General features: G+C 46.6%; 16 non-coding genes across 16 annotated transcripts; all 16 read left to right on the forward strand.

Annotated features, from left to right (window-relative positions):
• The first annotated feature begins 449 nt into the window (after positions 1–449).
• On the forward strand, positions 450–565 carry LOC144800829 (U5 spliceosomal RNA). Its single transcript, XR_013604713.1, has one exon. It is a non-coding gene; the product is annotated as a U5 spliceosomal RNA (small nuclear RNA).
• A 935-nt stretch (positions 566–1,500) lies between these two features.
• LOC144801352 (U5 spliceosomal RNA) lies at positions 1,501–1,615 on the forward strand. Its single transcript, XR_013605162.1, has one exon. It is a non-coding gene; the product is annotated as a U5 spliceosomal RNA (small nuclear RNA).
• A 934-nt stretch (positions 1,616–2,549) lies between these two features.
• Positions 2,550–2,664, forward strand: LOC144801353 (U5 spliceosomal RNA). The gene has a single exon (XR_013605163.1). It is a non-coding gene; the product is annotated as a U5 spliceosomal RNA (small nuclear RNA).
• Positions 2,665–3,599: 935 nt separating this feature from the next.
• On the forward strand, positions 3,600–3,715 carry LOC144800535 (U5 spliceosomal RNA). The gene has a single exon (XR_013604431.1). It is a non-coding gene; the product is annotated as a U5 spliceosomal RNA (small nuclear RNA).
• A 933-nt stretch (positions 3,716–4,648) lies between these two features.
• LOC144800926 (U5 spliceosomal RNA) lies at positions 4,649–4,763 on the forward strand. Its single transcript, XR_013604805.1, has one exon. It is a non-coding gene; the product is annotated as a U5 spliceosomal RNA (small nuclear RNA).
• A 933-nt stretch (positions 4,764–5,696) lies between these two features.
• On the forward strand, positions 5,697–5,811 carry LOC144801354 (U5 spliceosomal RNA). The gene has a single exon (XR_013605164.1). It is a non-coding gene; the product is annotated as a U5 spliceosomal RNA (small nuclear RNA).
• A 933-nt stretch (positions 5,812–6,744) lies between these two features.
• Positions 6,745–6,859, forward strand: LOC144801034 (U5 spliceosomal RNA). The gene has a single exon (XR_013604911.1). It is a non-coding gene; the product is annotated as a U5 spliceosomal RNA (small nuclear RNA).
• A 933-nt stretch (positions 6,860–7,792) lies between these two features.
• Positions 7,793–7,907, forward strand: LOC144801355 (U5 spliceosomal RNA). Its single transcript, XR_013605165.1, has one exon. It is a non-coding gene; the product is annotated as a U5 spliceosomal RNA (small nuclear RNA).
• Positions 7,908–8,840: 933 nt separating this feature from the next.
• Positions 8,841–8,955, forward strand: LOC144801356 (U5 spliceosomal RNA). The gene has a single exon (XR_013605166.1). It is a non-coding gene; the product is annotated as a U5 spliceosomal RNA (small nuclear RNA).
• Positions 8,956–9,888: 933 nt separating this feature from the next.
• On the forward strand, positions 9,889–10,003 carry LOC144801357 (U5 spliceosomal RNA). Its single transcript, XR_013605167.1, has one exon. It is a non-coding gene; the product is annotated as a U5 spliceosomal RNA (small nuclear RNA).
• Positions 10,004–10,938: 935 nt separating this feature from the next.
• Positions 10,939–11,053, forward strand: LOC144801358 (U5 spliceosomal RNA). Its single transcript, XR_013605168.1, has one exon. It is a non-coding gene; the product is annotated as a U5 spliceosomal RNA (small nuclear RNA).
• Positions 11,054–11,986: 933 nt separating this feature from the next.
• LOC144800312 (U5 spliceosomal RNA) lies at positions 11,987–12,101 on the forward strand. The gene has a single exon (XR_013604223.1). It is a non-coding gene; the product is annotated as a U5 spliceosomal RNA (small nuclear RNA).
• A 935-nt stretch (positions 12,102–13,036) lies between these two features.
• LOC144800559 (U5 spliceosomal RNA) lies at positions 13,037–13,151 on the forward strand. The gene has a single exon (XR_013604454.1). It is a non-coding gene; the product is annotated as a U5 spliceosomal RNA (small nuclear RNA).
• Positions 13,152–14,084: 933 nt separating this feature from the next.
• LOC144800998 (U5 spliceosomal RNA) lies at positions 14,085–14,199 on the forward strand. Its single transcript, XR_013604876.1, has one exon. It is a non-coding gene; the product is annotated as a U5 spliceosomal RNA (small nuclear RNA).
• A 933-nt stretch (positions 14,200–15,132) lies between these two features.
• On the forward strand, positions 15,133–15,247 carry LOC144800465 (U5 spliceosomal RNA). The gene has a single exon (XR_013604366.1). It is a non-coding gene; the product is annotated as a U5 spliceosomal RNA (small nuclear RNA).
• A 933-nt stretch (positions 15,248–16,180) lies between these two features.
• Positions 16,181–16,295, forward strand: LOC144800911 (U5 spliceosomal RNA). The gene has a single exon (XR_013604791.1). It is a non-coding gene; the product is annotated as a U5 spliceosomal RNA (small nuclear RNA).
• Positions 16,296–16,489: the final 194 nt, after the last annotated feature.

A 16,489-nucleotide genomic window follows, 5' to 3' on the forward strand; every position in this document is an offset into this window, starting at 1 on the left:
CTATATTCAGGTTTAATGAAAGTACATGCGAAAAAGGGACTTAAAGTGCATGGCTATGTGCAGAGCACAGTGGTGGCTCACAGCCTATCGATTGGAAGGATGGTGTGGAAAGCGTAAAATCGCTGGGGGACAAAAGTCCTACAGTGTCACTTCACCTAAAGCCTGATGCACGCTTCCCGTTCCCCTTGCCCAGCAGCCGCAACGTCTCCTAATGAGCTGAGGTGTGTACAGAAAAGAATTTGCATATTTCCAGACAGACGCATGGGAACTGTCCACCTTTTTGATTTTCTGTGCTTTGAGCAGAGACTCTGAAAATTGAGCCTGCTTCCCTCACTGGCCTGGTTCTTGTCCTCTTTCTTAGAGCCTAAAAATACCTCTCAGGTCCTCACCCTCGCAATGACGGGGTCTTTGATGTGGTGCCACTTACCCCCAGAGAGCCATATTCTAACTTACTCTGGTTTCTCTTCAAAACGAAAAAAATCTTTCGCCTTTTACTAAAGATTTCCGTGGAGAGGAACATTTATGAGTTTATTCAATTTTTTTAAGCCTTACCACAGGTGAGGCTGTTTATCGTGTGTTTAAAAGAAAAGCATTAGAAATTGGTGAATATATCTGCGAGTTGTCTGCTGCTGTTTTTTGGGGACATGAGCTTAGGTGTTTTATTCCTGAACTCTCTGCTTGCTCATTTGCATCGACAGAGTGCAGGAGAGGTGCATCATGGGAAAGAGCTTGTGCAGTGCATGAGATTGCTTTTCGTGACTATCTTGGAATTTCACGATAGCAGGCAGTATGTTTTCTCCTCTCTTAATATTCCTGCTGTCAGAGGCCAGACGTCACCCTCCTTTTTCAAGGTGGCACCTAGACTCACGCTGTGCTTTTCATAGGGCTTGCCCGTTATTTGTGCACGTTAGAGGTGCCCCATAGAGGTTGGCCAATCCTGAGTCGGTGCCCTGAGAGGAAGGCCAATCCTGAGTCAGACTCCTCTCAGGTACACTTGAAGCGGCACGCCAGTCCTGTTTCATGTGCCTCTAGCCTAGACAGATATATACTTCTATATTCAGGTTTAATGAAAGTACGTGCGAAAAAGGGACTTAAAGTGCATGGCTATGTGCAGAGCACAGTGGTGGCTCACAGCCTATCGATTGGAAGGATGGTGTGGAAAGCGTAAAATCGCTGGGGGACAAAAGTCCTACAGTGTCACTTCACCTAAAGCCTGATGCACGCTTCCCGTTCCCCTTGCCCAGCAGCCGCAACGCCTCCTAATGAGCTGAGGTGTGTACAGAAAAGAATTTGCATATTCCCAGACAGACGCATGGGAACTGTCCACCTTTTTGATTTTCTGTGCTTTGAGCAGAGACTCTGAAATTTGGGCCTGCTTCCCTCACCGGCCTGGTTCTTGTCCTCTTTCTTAGAGCCTGAAAATACCTCTCAGGTCCTCACCATCGCAATGACAGGGTCTTTGATGTGGTGCCACTTACCCCCAGAGAGCCATATTCTAACTTACTCTGGTTTCTCTTCAAAACGAAAAAATCTTTCGCCTTTTACTAAAGATTTCCGTGGAGAGGAACATTTACGAGTTTATTCAATTTTTTTAAGCCTTACCACAGGTGAGGCTGTTTATCGTGTGTTTAAAAGAAAAGCATTAGAAATTGGGGAATATCTGCCAGTTGTCTGCTGCTGTTTTTTGGGGACATGAGCTTAGGTGTTTTATTCCTGAACTCTCTGCTTGCTCATTTGCATAGACAGAGTGCAGGAGAGGTGCATCATGGGAAAGAGCTTGTACAGTGCATGAGATTGCTTTTCGTGACTATCTTGGAATTTCACGATAGCAGGCAGTATGTTTTCTCCTCTCTTAATATTCCTGCTGTCAGAGGCCAGACGTCGCCCTCCTTTTTCAAGGTGGCACCTAGACTCACGCTGTGCTTTTCATATGGCTTGCCCATTATTTGTGCCCGTTAGAGGTGCCCCATAGAGGTTGGCCAATCCTGAGTCGGTGCCCTGAGAGGGTGGCCAATCCTGAGTCAGATTCCTCTCAGGTACACTTGAAGCGGCACGCCAGTCCTGTTTCATGTGCCTCTAGCCTAGACAGATATATACTTCTATATTCAGGTTTAATGAAAGTACATGCGAAAAAGGGACTTAAAGTGCATGGCTATGTGCAGAGCACAGTGGTGGCTCACAGCCTATCGATTGGAAGGATGGTGTGGAAAGCGTAAAATCGCTGGGGGACAAAAGTCCTACAGTGTCACTTCACCTAAAGCCTGATGCACGCTTCCCGTTCCCCTTGCCCAGCAGCCGCAACGTCTCCTAATGAGCTGAGGTGTGTACAGAAAAGAATTTGCATATTTCCAGACAGACGCATGGGAACTGTCCACCTTTTTGATTTTCTGTGCTTTGAGCAGAGACTCTGAAATTTGGGCCGGCATTCCCTCACTGGCCTGGTTCTTGTCCTCTTTCTTAGAGCCTAAAAATACCTCTCAGGTCCTCACCCTCGCAATGACGGGGTCTTTGATGTGGTGCCACTCACCCCCAGAGAGCCATTTTCTAACTTACTCTGGTTTCTCTTCAAAACGAAAAAATCTTTCGCCTTTTACTAAAGATTTCCGTGGAGAGGAACATTTACGAGTTTATTCAATTTTTTTAAGCCTTACCACAGGTGAGGCTGTTTATCGTGTGTTTAAAAGAAAAGCATTAGAAATTGGTGAATATATCTGCGAGTTGTCTGCTGCTGTTTTTTGGGGACATGAGCTTAGGTGTTTTATTCCTGAACTCTCTGCTTGCTCATTTGCATCGACAGAGTGCAGGAGAGGTGCATCATGGGAAAGAGCTTGTGCAGTGCATGAGATTGCTTTTCGTGACTATCTTGGAATTTCACGATAGCAGGCAGTATGTTTTCTCATCTCTTAATATTCCTGCTGTCAGAGGCCAGACGTCACCCTCCTTTTTCAAGGTGGCACCTAGACTCACGCTGTGCTTTTCATAGGGCTTGCCCGTTATTTGTGCACGTTAGAGGTGCCCCATAGAGGTTGGCCAATCCTGAGTCGGTGCCCTGAGAGGGTGGCCAATCCTGAGTCAGATTCCTCTCAGGTACACTTGAAGCGGCACGCCAGTCCTGTTTCATGTGCCTCTAGCCTAGACAGATATATACTTCTATATTCAGGTTTAATGAAAGTATGTGCGAAAAAGGGACTTAAAGTGCATGGCTATGTGCAGAGCACAGTGGTGGCTCACAGCCTAACGATTGGAAGGATGGTGTGGAAAGCGTAAAATCGCTGGGGGACAAAAGTCCTACAGGGCCACTTCACCTAAAGCCTGATGCACGCTTCCCGTTCCCCTTGCCCAGCAGCCGCAATGCCTCCTAATGAGCTGAGGTGTGTACAGAAAGGAATTTGCATATTCCCAGACAGACGCATGGGAACTGTCCACCTTTTTGATTTTCTGTGCTTTGAGCAGAGACTCTGAAATTTGGGCCTGCTTCCCTCACCGGCCTGGTCCTTGTCCTCTTTCTTAGATTTTGAAAATACCTCTCAGGTCCTCACCCTCGCAATGACGGGGTCTTTGATGTGGTGCCACTTACCCCCAGAGAGCCATATTCTATCTTACTCTGGTTTCTCTTCAAAACGAAAAAATCTTTCGCCTTTTACTAAAGATTTCCGTGGAAAGGAACATTTACGAGTTTATTCAAGTTTTTTTAAGCCTTACCACAGGTGAGGCTGTTTATTGTGTGTTTAAAAGAAAAGCATTAGAAATTGGGGAATATCTGCGAGTTGTCTGCTGCTGTTTTTTGGGGACATGAGCTTAGGTGTTTTATTCCTGAACTCTCTGCTTGCTCATTTGCATAGACAGAGTGCAGGAGAGGTGCATCATGGGAAAGAGCTTGTGCAGTGCATGAGATTGCTTTTCGTGACTATCTTGAAATTTCACGATAGCAGGCAGTATGTTTTCTCCGCTCTTAATATTCCTGCTGTCAGAGGCCAGACGTCACCCTCCTTTTTCAAGGTGGCACCTAGACTCACGCTGTGCTTTTCATAGGGCTTGCCCATTATTTGTGCCCGTTAGAGGTGCCCCATAGAGGTTGGCCAATCCTGAGTCGGTGCCCTGAGAGGGTGGCCAATCCTGAGTCAGACTCCTCTCAGGTACACTTGAAGCGGCACGCCAGTCCTGTTTCATGTGCCTCTAGCCTAGACAGATATATACTTCTATATTCAGGTTTAATGAAAGTACGTGCGAAAAAGGGACTTAAAGTGCATGGCTATGTGCAGAGCACAGTGGTGGCTCACAGCCTATCGATTGGAAGGATGGTGTGGAAAGCGTAAAATCGCTGGGGGACAAAAGTCCTACAGTGTCACTTCACCTAAAGCCTGATGCACGCTTGCCGTTCCCCTTGCCCAGCAGCTGCAACGCCTCCTAATGAGCTGAGGTGTGTACAGAAAAGAATTTGCATATTCCCAGACAGACGCATGGGAACTGTCCACCTTTTTGATTTTCTGTGCTTTGAGCAGAGACTCTGAAATTTGGGCCTGCTTCCCTCACCGGCCTGGTTCTTGTCCTCTTTCTTAGATTTTGAAAATACCTCTCAGGTCCTCACCCTCGCAATGACGGGGTCTTTGATGTGGTGCCACTTACCCCCCGAGAGCCATATTCTAACTTACTCTGGTTTCTCTTCAAAACGAAAAAATCTTTCGCCTTTTAGTAAAGATTTCCGTGGAGAGGAACATTTACGAGTTTATTCAATTTTTTTAAGCCTTACCACAGGTGAGGATGTTTATCGTGTGTTTAAAAGAAAAGCATTAGAAATTGGGGAATATCTGCCAGTTGTCTGCTGCTGTTTTTTGGGGACATGAGCTTAGGTGCTTTATTCCTGAACTCTCTGCTTGCTCATTTGCATAGACAGAGTGCAGGAGAGGTGCATCATGGGAAAGAGCTTGTACAGTGCATGAGATTGCTTTTCGTGACTATCTTGGAATTTCACGATAGCAGGCAGTATGTTTTCTCCTCTCTTAATATTCCTGCTGTCAGAGGCCAGACGTCGCCCTCCTTTTTCAAGGTGGCACCTAGACTCACGCTGTGCTTTTCATAGGGCTTGCCCATTATTTGTGCCCGTTAGAGGTGCCCCATAGAGGTTGGCCAATCCTGAGTCGGTGCCCTGAGAGGGTGGCCAATCCTGAGTCAGATTCCTCTCAGGTACACTTGAAGCGGCACGCCAGTCCTGTTTCATGTGCCTCTAGCCTAGACAGATATATACTTCTATATTCAGGTTTAATGAAAGTACGTGCGAAAAAGGGACTTAAAGTGCATGGCTATATGCAGAGCACAGTGGTGGCTCACAGCCTATCGATTGGAAGGATGGTGTGGAAAGCGTAAAATCGCTGGGGGACAAAAGTCCTAAAGTGTCACTTCACCTAAAGCCTGATGCACGCTTCCCGTTCCCCTTGCCCAGCAGCCGCAACGTCTCCTAATGAGCTGAGGTGTGTACAGAAAAGAATTTGCATATTTCCAGACAGACGCATGGGAACTGTCCACCTTTTTGATTTTCTGTGCTTTGAGCAGAGACTCTGAAATTTGGGCCTACTTCCCTCACCGGCCTGGTTCTTGTCCTCTTTCTTAGAGCCTGAAAATACCTCTCAGGTCCTCACCATCGCAATGACGGGGTCTTTGATGTGGTGCCACTTACCCCCAGAGAGCCATATTCTAACTTACTCTGGTTTCTCTTCAAAACGAAAAAATCTTTCGCCTTTTACTAAAGATTTCCGTGGAGAGGAACATTTACGAGTTTATTCAATTTTTTTAAGCCTTACCACAGGTGAGGCTGTTTATCGTGTGTTTAAAAGAAAAGCATTAGAAATTGGGGAATATCTGCGAGTTGTCTGCTGCTGTTTTTTGGGGACATGAGCTTAGGTGTTTTATTCCTGAACTCTCTGCTTGCTCATTTGCATAGACAGAGTGCAGGAGAGGTGCATCATGGGAAAGAGCTTGTGCAGTGCATGAGATTGCTTTTCGTGACTATCTTGAAATTTCACGATAGCAGGCAGTATGTTTTCTCCGCTCTTAATATTCCTGCTGTCAGAGGCCAGACGTCACCCTCCTTTTTCAAGGTGGCACCTAGACTCACGCTGTGCTTTTCATAGGGCTTGCCCATTATTTGTGCCCGTTAGAGGTGCCCCATAGAGGTTGGCCAATCCTGAGTCGGTGCCCTGAGAGGGTGGCCAATCCTGAGTCAGACTCCTCTCAGGTACACTTGAAGCGGCACGCCAGTCCTGTTTCATGTGCCTCTAGCCTAGACAGATATATACTTCTATATTCAGGTTTAATGAAAGTACGTGCGAAAAAGGGACTTAAAGTGCATGGCTATGTGCAGAGCACAGTGGTGGCTCACATCCTATCGATTGGAAGGATGGTGTGGAAAGCGTAAAATCGCTGGGGGACAAAAGTCCTACAGTGTCACTTCACCTAAAGCCTGATGCACGCTTGCCGTTCCCCTTGCCCAGCAGCTGCAACGCCTCCTAATGAGCTGAGGTGTGTACAGAAAAGAATTTGCATATTCCCAGACAGACGCATGGGAACTGTCCACCTTTTTGATTTTCTGTGCTTTGAGCAGAGACTCTGAAATTTGGGCCTGCTTCCCTCACCGGCCTGGTTCTTGTCCTCTTTCTTAGATTTTGAAAATACCTCTCAGGTCCTCACCCTCGCAATGACGGGGTCTTTGATGTGGTGCCACTTACCCCCCGAGAGCCATATTCTAACTTACTCTGGTTTCTCTTCAAAACGAAAAAATCTTTCACCTTTTAGTAAAGATTTCCGTGGAGAGGAACATTTACGAGTTTATTCAATTTTTTTAAGCCTTACCACAGGTGAGGATGTTTATCGTGTGTTTAAAAGAAAAGCATTAGAAATTGGGGAATATCTGCCAGTTGTCTGCTGCTGTTTTTTGGGGACATGAGCTTAGGTGCTTTATTCCTGAACTCTCTGCTTGCTCATTTGCATAGACAGAGTGCAGGAGAGGTGCATCATGGGAAAGAGCTTGTACAGTGCATGAGATTGCTTTTCGTGACTATCTTGGAATTTCACGATAGCAGGCAGTATGTTTTCTCCTCTCTTAATATTCCTGCTGTCAGAGGCCAGACGTCGCCCTCCTTTTTCAAGGTGGCACCTAGACTCACGCTGTGCTTTTCATAGGGCTTGCCCATTATTTGTGCCCGTTAGAGGTGCCCCATAGAGGTTGGCCAATCCTGAGTCGGTGCCCTGAGAGGGTGGCCAATCCTGAGTCAGATTCCTCTCAGGTACACTTGAAGCGGCACGCCAGTCCTGTTTCATGTGCCTCTAGCCTAGACAGATATATACTTCTATATTCAGGTTTAATGAAAGTACGTGCGAAAAAGGGACTTAAAGTGCATGGCTATGTGCAGAGCACAGTGGTGGCTCACAGCCTATCGATTGGAAGGATGGTGTGGAAAGCGTAAAATCGCTGGGGGACAAAAGTCCTAAAGTGTCACTTCACCTAAAGCCTGATGCACGCTTCCCGTTCCCCTTGCCCAGCAGCCGCAACGTCTCCTAATGAGCTGAGGTGTGTACAGAAAAGAATTTGCATATTTCCAGACAGACGCATGGGAACTGTCCACCTTTTTGATTTTCTGTGCTTTGAGCAGAGACTCTGAAATTTGGGCCTACTTCCCTCACCGGCCTGGTTCTTGTCCTCTTTCTTAGAGCCTGAAAATACCTCTCAGGTCCTCACCATCGCAATGACGGGGTCTTTGATGTGGTGCCACTTACCCCCAGAGAGCCATATTCTAACTTACTCTGGTTTCTCTTCAAAACGAAAAAATCTTTCGCCTTTTACTAAAGATTTCCGTGGAGAGGAACATTTACGAGTTTATTCAATTTTTTTAAGCCTTACCACAGGTGAGGCTGTTTATCGTGTGTTTAAAAGAAAAGCATTAGAAATTGGGGAATATCTGCGAGTTGTCTGCTGCTGTTTTTTGGGGACATGAGCTTAGGTGTTTTATTCCTGAACTCTCTGCTTGCTCATTTGCATAGACAGAGTGCAGGAGAGGTGCATCATGGGAAAGAGCTTGTGCAGTGCATGAGATTGCTTTTCGTGACTATCTTGGAATTTCACGATAGCAGGCAGTATGTTTTCTCCTCTCTTAATATTCCTGCTGTCAGAGGCCAGACGTCACCCTCCTTTTTCAAGGTGGCACCTAGACTCACGCTGTGCTTTTCATAGGGCTTGCCCATTATTTGTGCCCGTTAGAGGTGCCCCATAGAGGTTGGCCAATCCTGAGTCGGTGCCCTGAGAGGGTGGCCAATCCTGAGTCAGATTCCTCTCAGGTACACTTGAAGCGGCACGCCAGTCCTGTTTCATGTGCCTCTAGCCTAGACAGATATATACTTCTATATTCAGGTTTAATGAAAGTACGTGCGAAAAAGGGACTTAAAGTGCATGGCTATGTGCAGAGCACAGTGGTGGCTCACAGCCTAACGATTGGAAGGATGGTGTGGAAAGCGTAAAATCGCTGGGGGACAAAAGTCCTACAGTGCCACTTCACCTAAAGCCTGATGCACGCTTCCCGTTCCCCTTGCCCAGCAGCCGCAACGCCTCCTAATGAGCTGAGGTGTGTACAGAAAAGAATTTGCATATTCCCAGACAGACGCATGGGAACTGTCCACCTTTTTGATTTTCTGTGCTTTGAGCAGAGACTCTGAAATTTGGGCCTGCTTCCCTCACCGGCCTGGTTCTTGTCCTCTTTCTTAAATTTTGAAAATACCTCTCAGGTCCTCACCCTCGCAATGACGGGGTCTTTGATGTGGTGCCACTTACCCCCAGAGAGCCATATTCTAACTTACTCTGGTTTCTCTTCAAAACGAAAAAATCTTTCGCCTTTTACTAAAGATTTCCGTGGAGAGGAACATTTACGAGTTTATTCAATTTTTTTAAGCCTTACCACAGGTGAGGCTGTTTATCGTGTGTTTAAAAGAAAAGCATTAGAAATTGGGGAATATCTGCGAGTTGTCTGCTGCTGTTTTTTGGGGACATGAGCTTAGGTGTTTTATTCCTGAACTCTCTGCTTGCTCATTTGCATAGACAGAGTGCAGGAGAGGTGCATCATGGGAAAGAGCTTGTGCAGTGCATGAGATTGCTTTTCGTGACTATCTTGGAATTTCACGATAGCAGGCAGTATGTTTTCTCCTCTCTTAATATTCCTGCTGTCAGAGGCCAGACGTCACCCTCCTTTTTCAAGGTGGCACCTAGACTCACGCTGTGCTTTTCATAGGGCTTGCCCGTTATTTGTGCCCGTTGGAGGTGCCCCATAGAGGTTGGCCAATCCTGAGTCGGTGCCCTGAGAGGGTGGCCAATCCTGAGTCAGATTCCTCTCAGGTACACTTGAAGCGGCACGCCAGTCCTGTTTCATGTGCCTCTAGCCTAGACAGATATATACTTCTATATTCAGGTTTAATGAAAGTACATGCGAAAAAGGGACTTAAAGTGCATGGCTATGTGCAGAGCACAGTGGTGGCTCACAGCCTATCGATTGGAAGGATGGTGTGGAAAGCGTAAAATCGCTGGGGGACAAAAGTCCTACAGTGTCACTTCACCTAAAGCCTGATGCACGCTTCCCGTTCCCCTTGCCCAGCAGCCGCAACGTCTCCTAATGAGCTGAGGTGTGTACAGAAAAGAATTTGCATATTTCCAGACAGACGCATGGGAACTGTCCACCTTTTTGATTTTCTGTGCTTTGAGCAGAGACTCTGAAAATTGAGCCTGCTTCCCTCACTGGCCTGGTTCTTGTCCTCTTTCTTAGAGCCTAAAAATACCTCTCAGGTCCTCACCCTCGCAATGACGGGGTCTTTGATGTGGTGCCACTTACCCCCAGAGAGCCATATTCTAACTTACTCTGGTTTCTCTTCAAAACGAAAAAATCTTTCGCCTTTTACTAAAGATTTCCGTGGAGAGGAACATTTACGAGTTTATTCAATTTTTTTAAGCCTTACCACAGGTGAGGCTGTTTATCGTGTGTTTAAAAGAAAAGCATTAGAAATTGATGAATATATCTGCGAGTTGTCTGCTGCTGTTTTTTGGGGACATGAGCTTAGGTGTTTTATTCCTGAACTCTCTGCTTGCTCATTTGCATCGACAGAGTGCAGGAGAGGTGCATCATGGGAAAGAGCTTGTGCAGTGCATGAGATTGCTTTTCGTGACTATCTTGGAATTTCACGATAGCAGGCAGTATGTTTTCTCCTCTCTTAATATTCCTGCTGTCAGAGGCCAGACGTCACCCTCCTTTTTCAAGGTGGCACCTAGACTCACGCTGTGCTTTTCATAGGGCTTGCCCGTTATTTGTGCACGTTAGAGGTGCCCCATAGAGGTTGGCCAATCCTGAGTCGGTGCCCTGAGAGGGTGGCCAATCCTGAGTCAGACTCCTCTCAGGTACACTTGAAGCGGCACGCCAGTCCTGTTTCATGTGCCTCTAGCCTAGACAGATATATACTTCTATATTCAGGTTTAATGAAAGTACGTGCGAAAAAGGGACTTAAAGTGCATGGCTATGTGCAGAGCACAGTGGTGGCTCACAGCCTATCGATTGGAAGGATGGTGTGGAAAGCGTAAAATCGCTGGGGGACAAAAGTCCTACAGTGTCACTTCACCTAAAGCCTGATGCACGCTTCCCGTTCCCCTTGCCCAGCAGCCGCAACGCCTCCTAATGAGCTGAGGTGTGTACAGAAAAGAATTTGCATATTCCCAGACAGACGCATGGGAACTGTCCACCTTTTTGATTTTCTGTGCTTTGAGCAGAGACTCTGAAATTTGGGCCTGCTTTCCTCACCGGCCTGGTTCTTGTCCTCTTTCTTAGAGCCTGAAAATACCTCTCAGGTCCTCACCATCGCAATGACAGGGTCTTTGATGTGGTGCCACTTACCCCCAGAGAGCCATATTCTAACTTACTCTGGTTTCTCTTCAAAACGAAAAAATCTTTCGCCTTTTACTAAAGATTTCCGTGGAGAGGAACATTTACGAGTTTATTCAATTTTTTTAAGCCTTACCACAGGTGAGGCTGTTTATCGTGTGTTTAAAAGAAAAGCATTAGAAATTGGGGAATATCTGCCAGTTGTCTGCTGCTGTTTTTTGGGGACATGAGCTTAGGTGTTTTATTCCTGAACTCTCTGCTTGCTCATTTGCATAGACAGAGTGCAGGAGAGGTGCATCATGGGAAAGAGCTTGTACAGTGCATGAGATTGCTTTTCGTGACTATCTTGGAATTTCACGATAGCAGGCAGTATGTTTTCTCCTCTCTTAATATTCCTGCTGTCAGAGGCCAGACGTCGCCCTCCTTTTTCAAGGTGGCACCTAGACTCACGCTGTGCTTTTCATATGGCTTGCCCATTATTTGTGCCCGTTAGAGGTGCCCCATAGAGGTTGGCCAATCCTGAGTCGGTGCCCTGAGAGGGTGGCCAATCCTGAGTCAGATTCCTCTCAGGTACACTTGAAGCGGCACGCCAGTCCTGTTTCATGTGCCTCTAGCCTAGACAGATATATACTTCTATATTCAGGTTTAATGAAAGTACATGCGAAAAAGGGACTTAAAGTGCATGGCTATGTGCAGAGCACAGTGGTGGCTCACAGCCTATCGATTGGAAGGATGGTGTGGAAAGCGTAAAATCGCTGGGGGACAAAAGTCCTACAGTGTCACTTCACCTAAAGCCTGATGCACGCTTCCCGTTCCCCTTGCCCAGCAGCCGCAACGTCTCCTAATGAGCTGAGGTGTGTACAGAAAAGAATTTGCATATTTCCAGACAGACGCATGGGAACTGTCCACCTTTTTGATTTTCTGTGCTTTGAGCAGAGACTCTGAAAATTGGGCCTGCTTCCCTCACTGGCCTGGTTCTTGTCCTCTTTCTTAGAGCCTAAAAATACCTCTCAGGTCCTCACCCTCGCAATGACGGGGTCTTTGATGTGGTGCCACTTACCCCCAGAGAGCCATATTCTAACTTACTCTGGTTTCTCTTCAAAACGAAAAAATCTTTTGCCTTTTACTAAAGATTTCCGTGGAGAGGAACATTTACGAGTTTATTCAATTTTTTTAAGCCTTACCACAGGTGAGGCTGTTTATCGTGTGTTTAAAAGAAAAGCATTAGAAATTGGTGAATATATCTGCGAGTTGTCTGCTGCTGTTTTTTGGGGACATGAGCTTAGGTGTTTTATTCCTGAACTCTCTGCTTGCTCATTTGCATCGACAGAGTGCAGGAGAGGTGCATCATGGGAAAGAGCTTGTGCAGTGCATGAGATTGCTTTTCGTGACTATCTTGGAATTTCACGATAGCAGGCAGTATGTTTTCTCATCTCTTAATATTCCTGCTGTCAGAGGCCAGACGTCACCCTCCTTTTTCAAGGTGGCACCTAGACTCACGCTGTGCTTTTCATAGGGCTTGCCCGTTATTTGTGCACGTTAGAGGTGCCCCATAGAGGTTGGCCAATCCTGAGTCGGTGCCCTGAGAGGGTGGCCAATCCTGAGTCAGATTCCTCTCAGGTACACTTGAAGCGGCACGCCAGTCCTGTTTCATGTGCCTCTAGCCTAGACAGATATATACTTCTATATTCAGGTTTAATGAAAGTATGTGCGAAAAAGGGACTTAAAGTGCATGGCTATGTGCAGAGCACAGTGGTGGCTCACAGCCTAACGATTGGAAGGATGGTGTGGAAAGCGTAAAATCGCTGGGGGACAAAAGTCCTACAGGGCCACTTCACCTAAAGCCTGATGCACGCTTCCCGTTCCCCTTGCCCAGCAGCCGCAATGCCTCCTAATGAGCTGAGGTGTGTACAGAAAGGAATTTGCATATTCCCAGACAGACGCATGGGAACTGTCCACCTTTTTGATTTTCTGTGCTTTGAGCAGAGACTCTGAAATTTGGGCCTGCTTCCCTCACCGGCCTGGTCCTTGTCCTCTTTCTTAGATTTTGAAAATACCTCTCAGGTCCTCACCCTCGCAATGACGGGGTCTTTGATGTGGTGCCACTTACCCCCAGAGAGCCATATTCTATCTTACTCTGGTTTCTCTTCAAAACGAAAAAATCTTTCGCCTTTTACTAAAGATTTCCGTGGAAAGGAACATTTACGAGTTTATTCAATTTTTTTAAGCCTTACCACAGGTGAGGCTGTTTATTGTGTGTTTAAAAGAAAAGCATTAGAAATTGGGGAATATCTGCGAGTTGTCTGCTGCTGTTTTTTGGGGACATGAGCTTAGGTGTTTTATTCCTGAACTCTCTGCTTGCTCATTTGCATAGACAGAGTGCAGGAGAGGTGCATCATGGGAAAGAGCTTGTGCAGTGCATGAGATTGCTTTTCGTGACTATCTTGAAATTTCACGATAGCAGGCAGTATGTTTTCTCCGCTCTTAATATTCCTGCTGTCAGAGGCCAGACGTCACCCTCCTTTTTCAAGGTGGCACCTAGACTCACGCTGTGCTTTTCATAGGGCTTGCCCATTATTTGTGCCCGTTAGAGGTGCCCCATAGAGGTTGGCCAATCCTGAGTCGGTGCCCTGAGAGGGTGGCCAATCCTGAGTCAGACTCCTCTCAGGTACACTTGAAGCGGCACGCCAGTCCTGTTTCATGTGCCTCTAGCCTAGACAGATATATACTTCTATATTCAGGTTTAATGAAAGTACGTGCGAAAAAGGGACTTAAAGTGCATGGCTATGTGCAGAGCACAGTGGTGGCTCACAGCCTATCGATTGGAAGGATGGTGTGGAAAGCGTAAAATCGCTGGGGGACAAAAGTCCTACAGTGTCACTTCACCTAAAGCCTGATGCACGCTTGCCGTTCCCCTTGCCCAGCACCTGCAACGCCTCCTAATGAGCTGAGGTGTGTACAGAAAAGAATTTGCATATTCCCAGACAGACGCATGGGAACTGTCCACCTTTTTGATTTTCTGTGCTTTGAGCAGAGACTCTGAAATTTGGGCCTGCTTCCCTCACCGGCCTGGTTCTTGTCCTCTTTCTTAGAGCCTGAAAATACCTCTCAGGTCCTCACCATCGCAATGACGGGGTCTTTGATGTGGTGCCACTTACCCCCAGAGAGCCATATTCTAACTTACTCTGGTTTCTCTTCAAAACGAAAAAATCTTTCGCCTTTTACTAAAGATTTCCGTGAAGAGGAACATTTACGAGTTTATTCAATTTTTTTAAGCCTTACCACAGGTGAGGCTGTTTATCGTGTGTTTAAAAGAAAAGCATTAGAAATTGGGGAATATCTGCGAGTTGTCTGCTGCTGTTTTTTGGGGACATGAGCTTAGGTGTTTTATTCCTGAACTCTCTGCTTGCTCATTTGCATAGACAGAGTGCAGGAGAGGTGCATCATGGGAAAGAGCTTGTGCAGTGCATGAGATTGCTTTTCGTGACTATCTTGGAATTTCACGATAGCAGGCAGTATGTTTTCTCCTCTCTTAATATTCCTGCTGTCAGAGGCCAGACGTCACCCTCCTTTTTCAAGGTGGCACCTAGACTCACGCTGTGCTTTTCATAGGGCTTGCCCATTATTTGTGCCCATTAGAGGGACCCCATAGAGGTTGGCCAATCCTGAGTCGGTGCCCTGAGAGGGTGGCCAATCCTGAGTCAGATTCCTCTCAGGTACACTTGAAGCGGCACGCCAGTCCTGTTTCATGTGCCTCTAGCCTAGACAGATATATACTTCTATATTCAGGTTTAATGAAAGTACGTGCGAAAAAGGGACTTAAAGTGCATGGCTATGTGCAGAGCACAGTGGTGGCTCACAGCCTAACGATTGGAAGGATGGTGTGGAAAGCGTAAAATCGCTGGGGGACAAAAGTCCTACAGTGCCACTTCACCTAAAGCCTGATGCACGCTTCCCGTTCCCCTTGCCCAGCAGCCGCAACGCCTCCTAATGAGCTGAGGTGTGTACAGAAAAGAATTTGCATATTCCCAGACAGACGCATGGGAACTGTCCACCTTTTTGATTTTCTGTGCTTTGAGCAGAGACTCTGAAATTTGGGCCTGCTTCCCTCACCGGCCTGGTTCTTGTCCTCTTTCTTAGAGCCTGAAAATACCTCTCAGGTCCTCACCCTCGCAATGACGGGGTCTTTGATGTGGTGCCACTTACCCCCCGAGAGCCATATTCTAACTTACTCTGGTTTCTCTTCAAAACGAAAAAATCTTTCGCCTTTTACTAAAGATTTCCGTGGAGAGGAACATTTACGAGTTTATTCAATTTTTTTAAGCCTTACCACAGGTGAGGATGTTTATCGTGTGTTTAAAAGAAAAGCATTAGAAATTGGGGAATATCTGCCAGTTGTCTGCTGCTGTTTTTTGGGGACATGAGCTTAGGTGTTTTATTCCTGAACTCTCTGCTTGCTCATTTGCATAGACAGAGTGCAGGAGAGGTGCATCATGGGAAAGAGCTTGTACAGTGCATGAGATTGCTTTTCGTGACTATCTTGGAATTTCACGATAGCAGGCAGTATGTTTTCTCCTCTCTTAATATTCCTGCTGTCAGAGGCCAGACGTCGCCCTCCTTTTTCAAGGTGGCACCTAGACTCACGCTGTGCTTTTCATAGGGCTTGCCCATTATTTGTGCCCGTTAGAGGTGCCCCATAGAGGTTGGCCAATCCTGAGTCGGTGCCCTGAGAGGGTGGCCAATCCTGAGTCAGATTCCTCTCAGGTACACTTGAAGCGGCACGCCAGTCCTGTTTCATGTGCCTCTAGCCTAGACAGATATATACTTCTATATTCAGGTTTAATGAAAGTACGTGCGAAAAAGGGACTTAAAGTGCATGGCTATGTGCAGAGCACAGTGGTGGCTCACAGCCTATCGATTGGAAGGATGGTGTGGAAAGCGTAAAATCGCTGGGGGACAAAAGTCCTACAGTGTCACTTCACCTAAAGCCTGATGCACGCTTCCCGTTCCCCTTGCCCAGCAGCCGCAACGTCTCCTAATGAGCTGAGGTGTGTACAGAAAAGAATTTGCATATTTCCAGACAGACGCATGGGAACTGTCCACCTTTTTGATTTTCTGTGCTTTGAGCAGAGACTCTGAAAATTGGGCCTGCTTCCCTCACTGGCCTGGTTCTTGTCCTCTTTCTTAGAGCCTAAAAATACCTCTCAGGTCCTCACCCTCGCAATGACGGGGTCTTTGATGTGGTGCCACTTACCCCCAGAGAGCCATATTCTAACTTACTCTGGTTTCTCTTCAAAACGAATAAATCTTTCGCCTTTTACTGAAGATTTCTGTGGAGAGGAACATTTACGAGTTTATTCAATTTTTTTAAGCCTTACCACAGGTGAGGCTGTTTATCGTGTGTTTAAAAGAAAAGCATTAGAAATTGGGGAATATCTGCCAGTTGTCTGCTGCTGTTTTTTGGGGACATGAGCTTAGGTGTTTTATTCCTGAACTCTCTGCTTGCTCATTTGCATAGACAGAGTGCAGGAGAGGTGCATCATGGGAAAGAGCTTGTGCAGTGCATGAGATTGCTTTTCGTGACT

Source organism: Lissotriton helveticus, chromosome 12, assembly GCF_964261635.1.
Source record: "Lissotriton helveticus chromosome 12, aLisHel1.1, whole genome shotgun sequence".
Taxonomy (NCBI): Eukaryota; Metazoa; Chordata; class Amphibia; order Caudata; family Salamandridae; genus Lissotriton; species Lissotriton helveticus.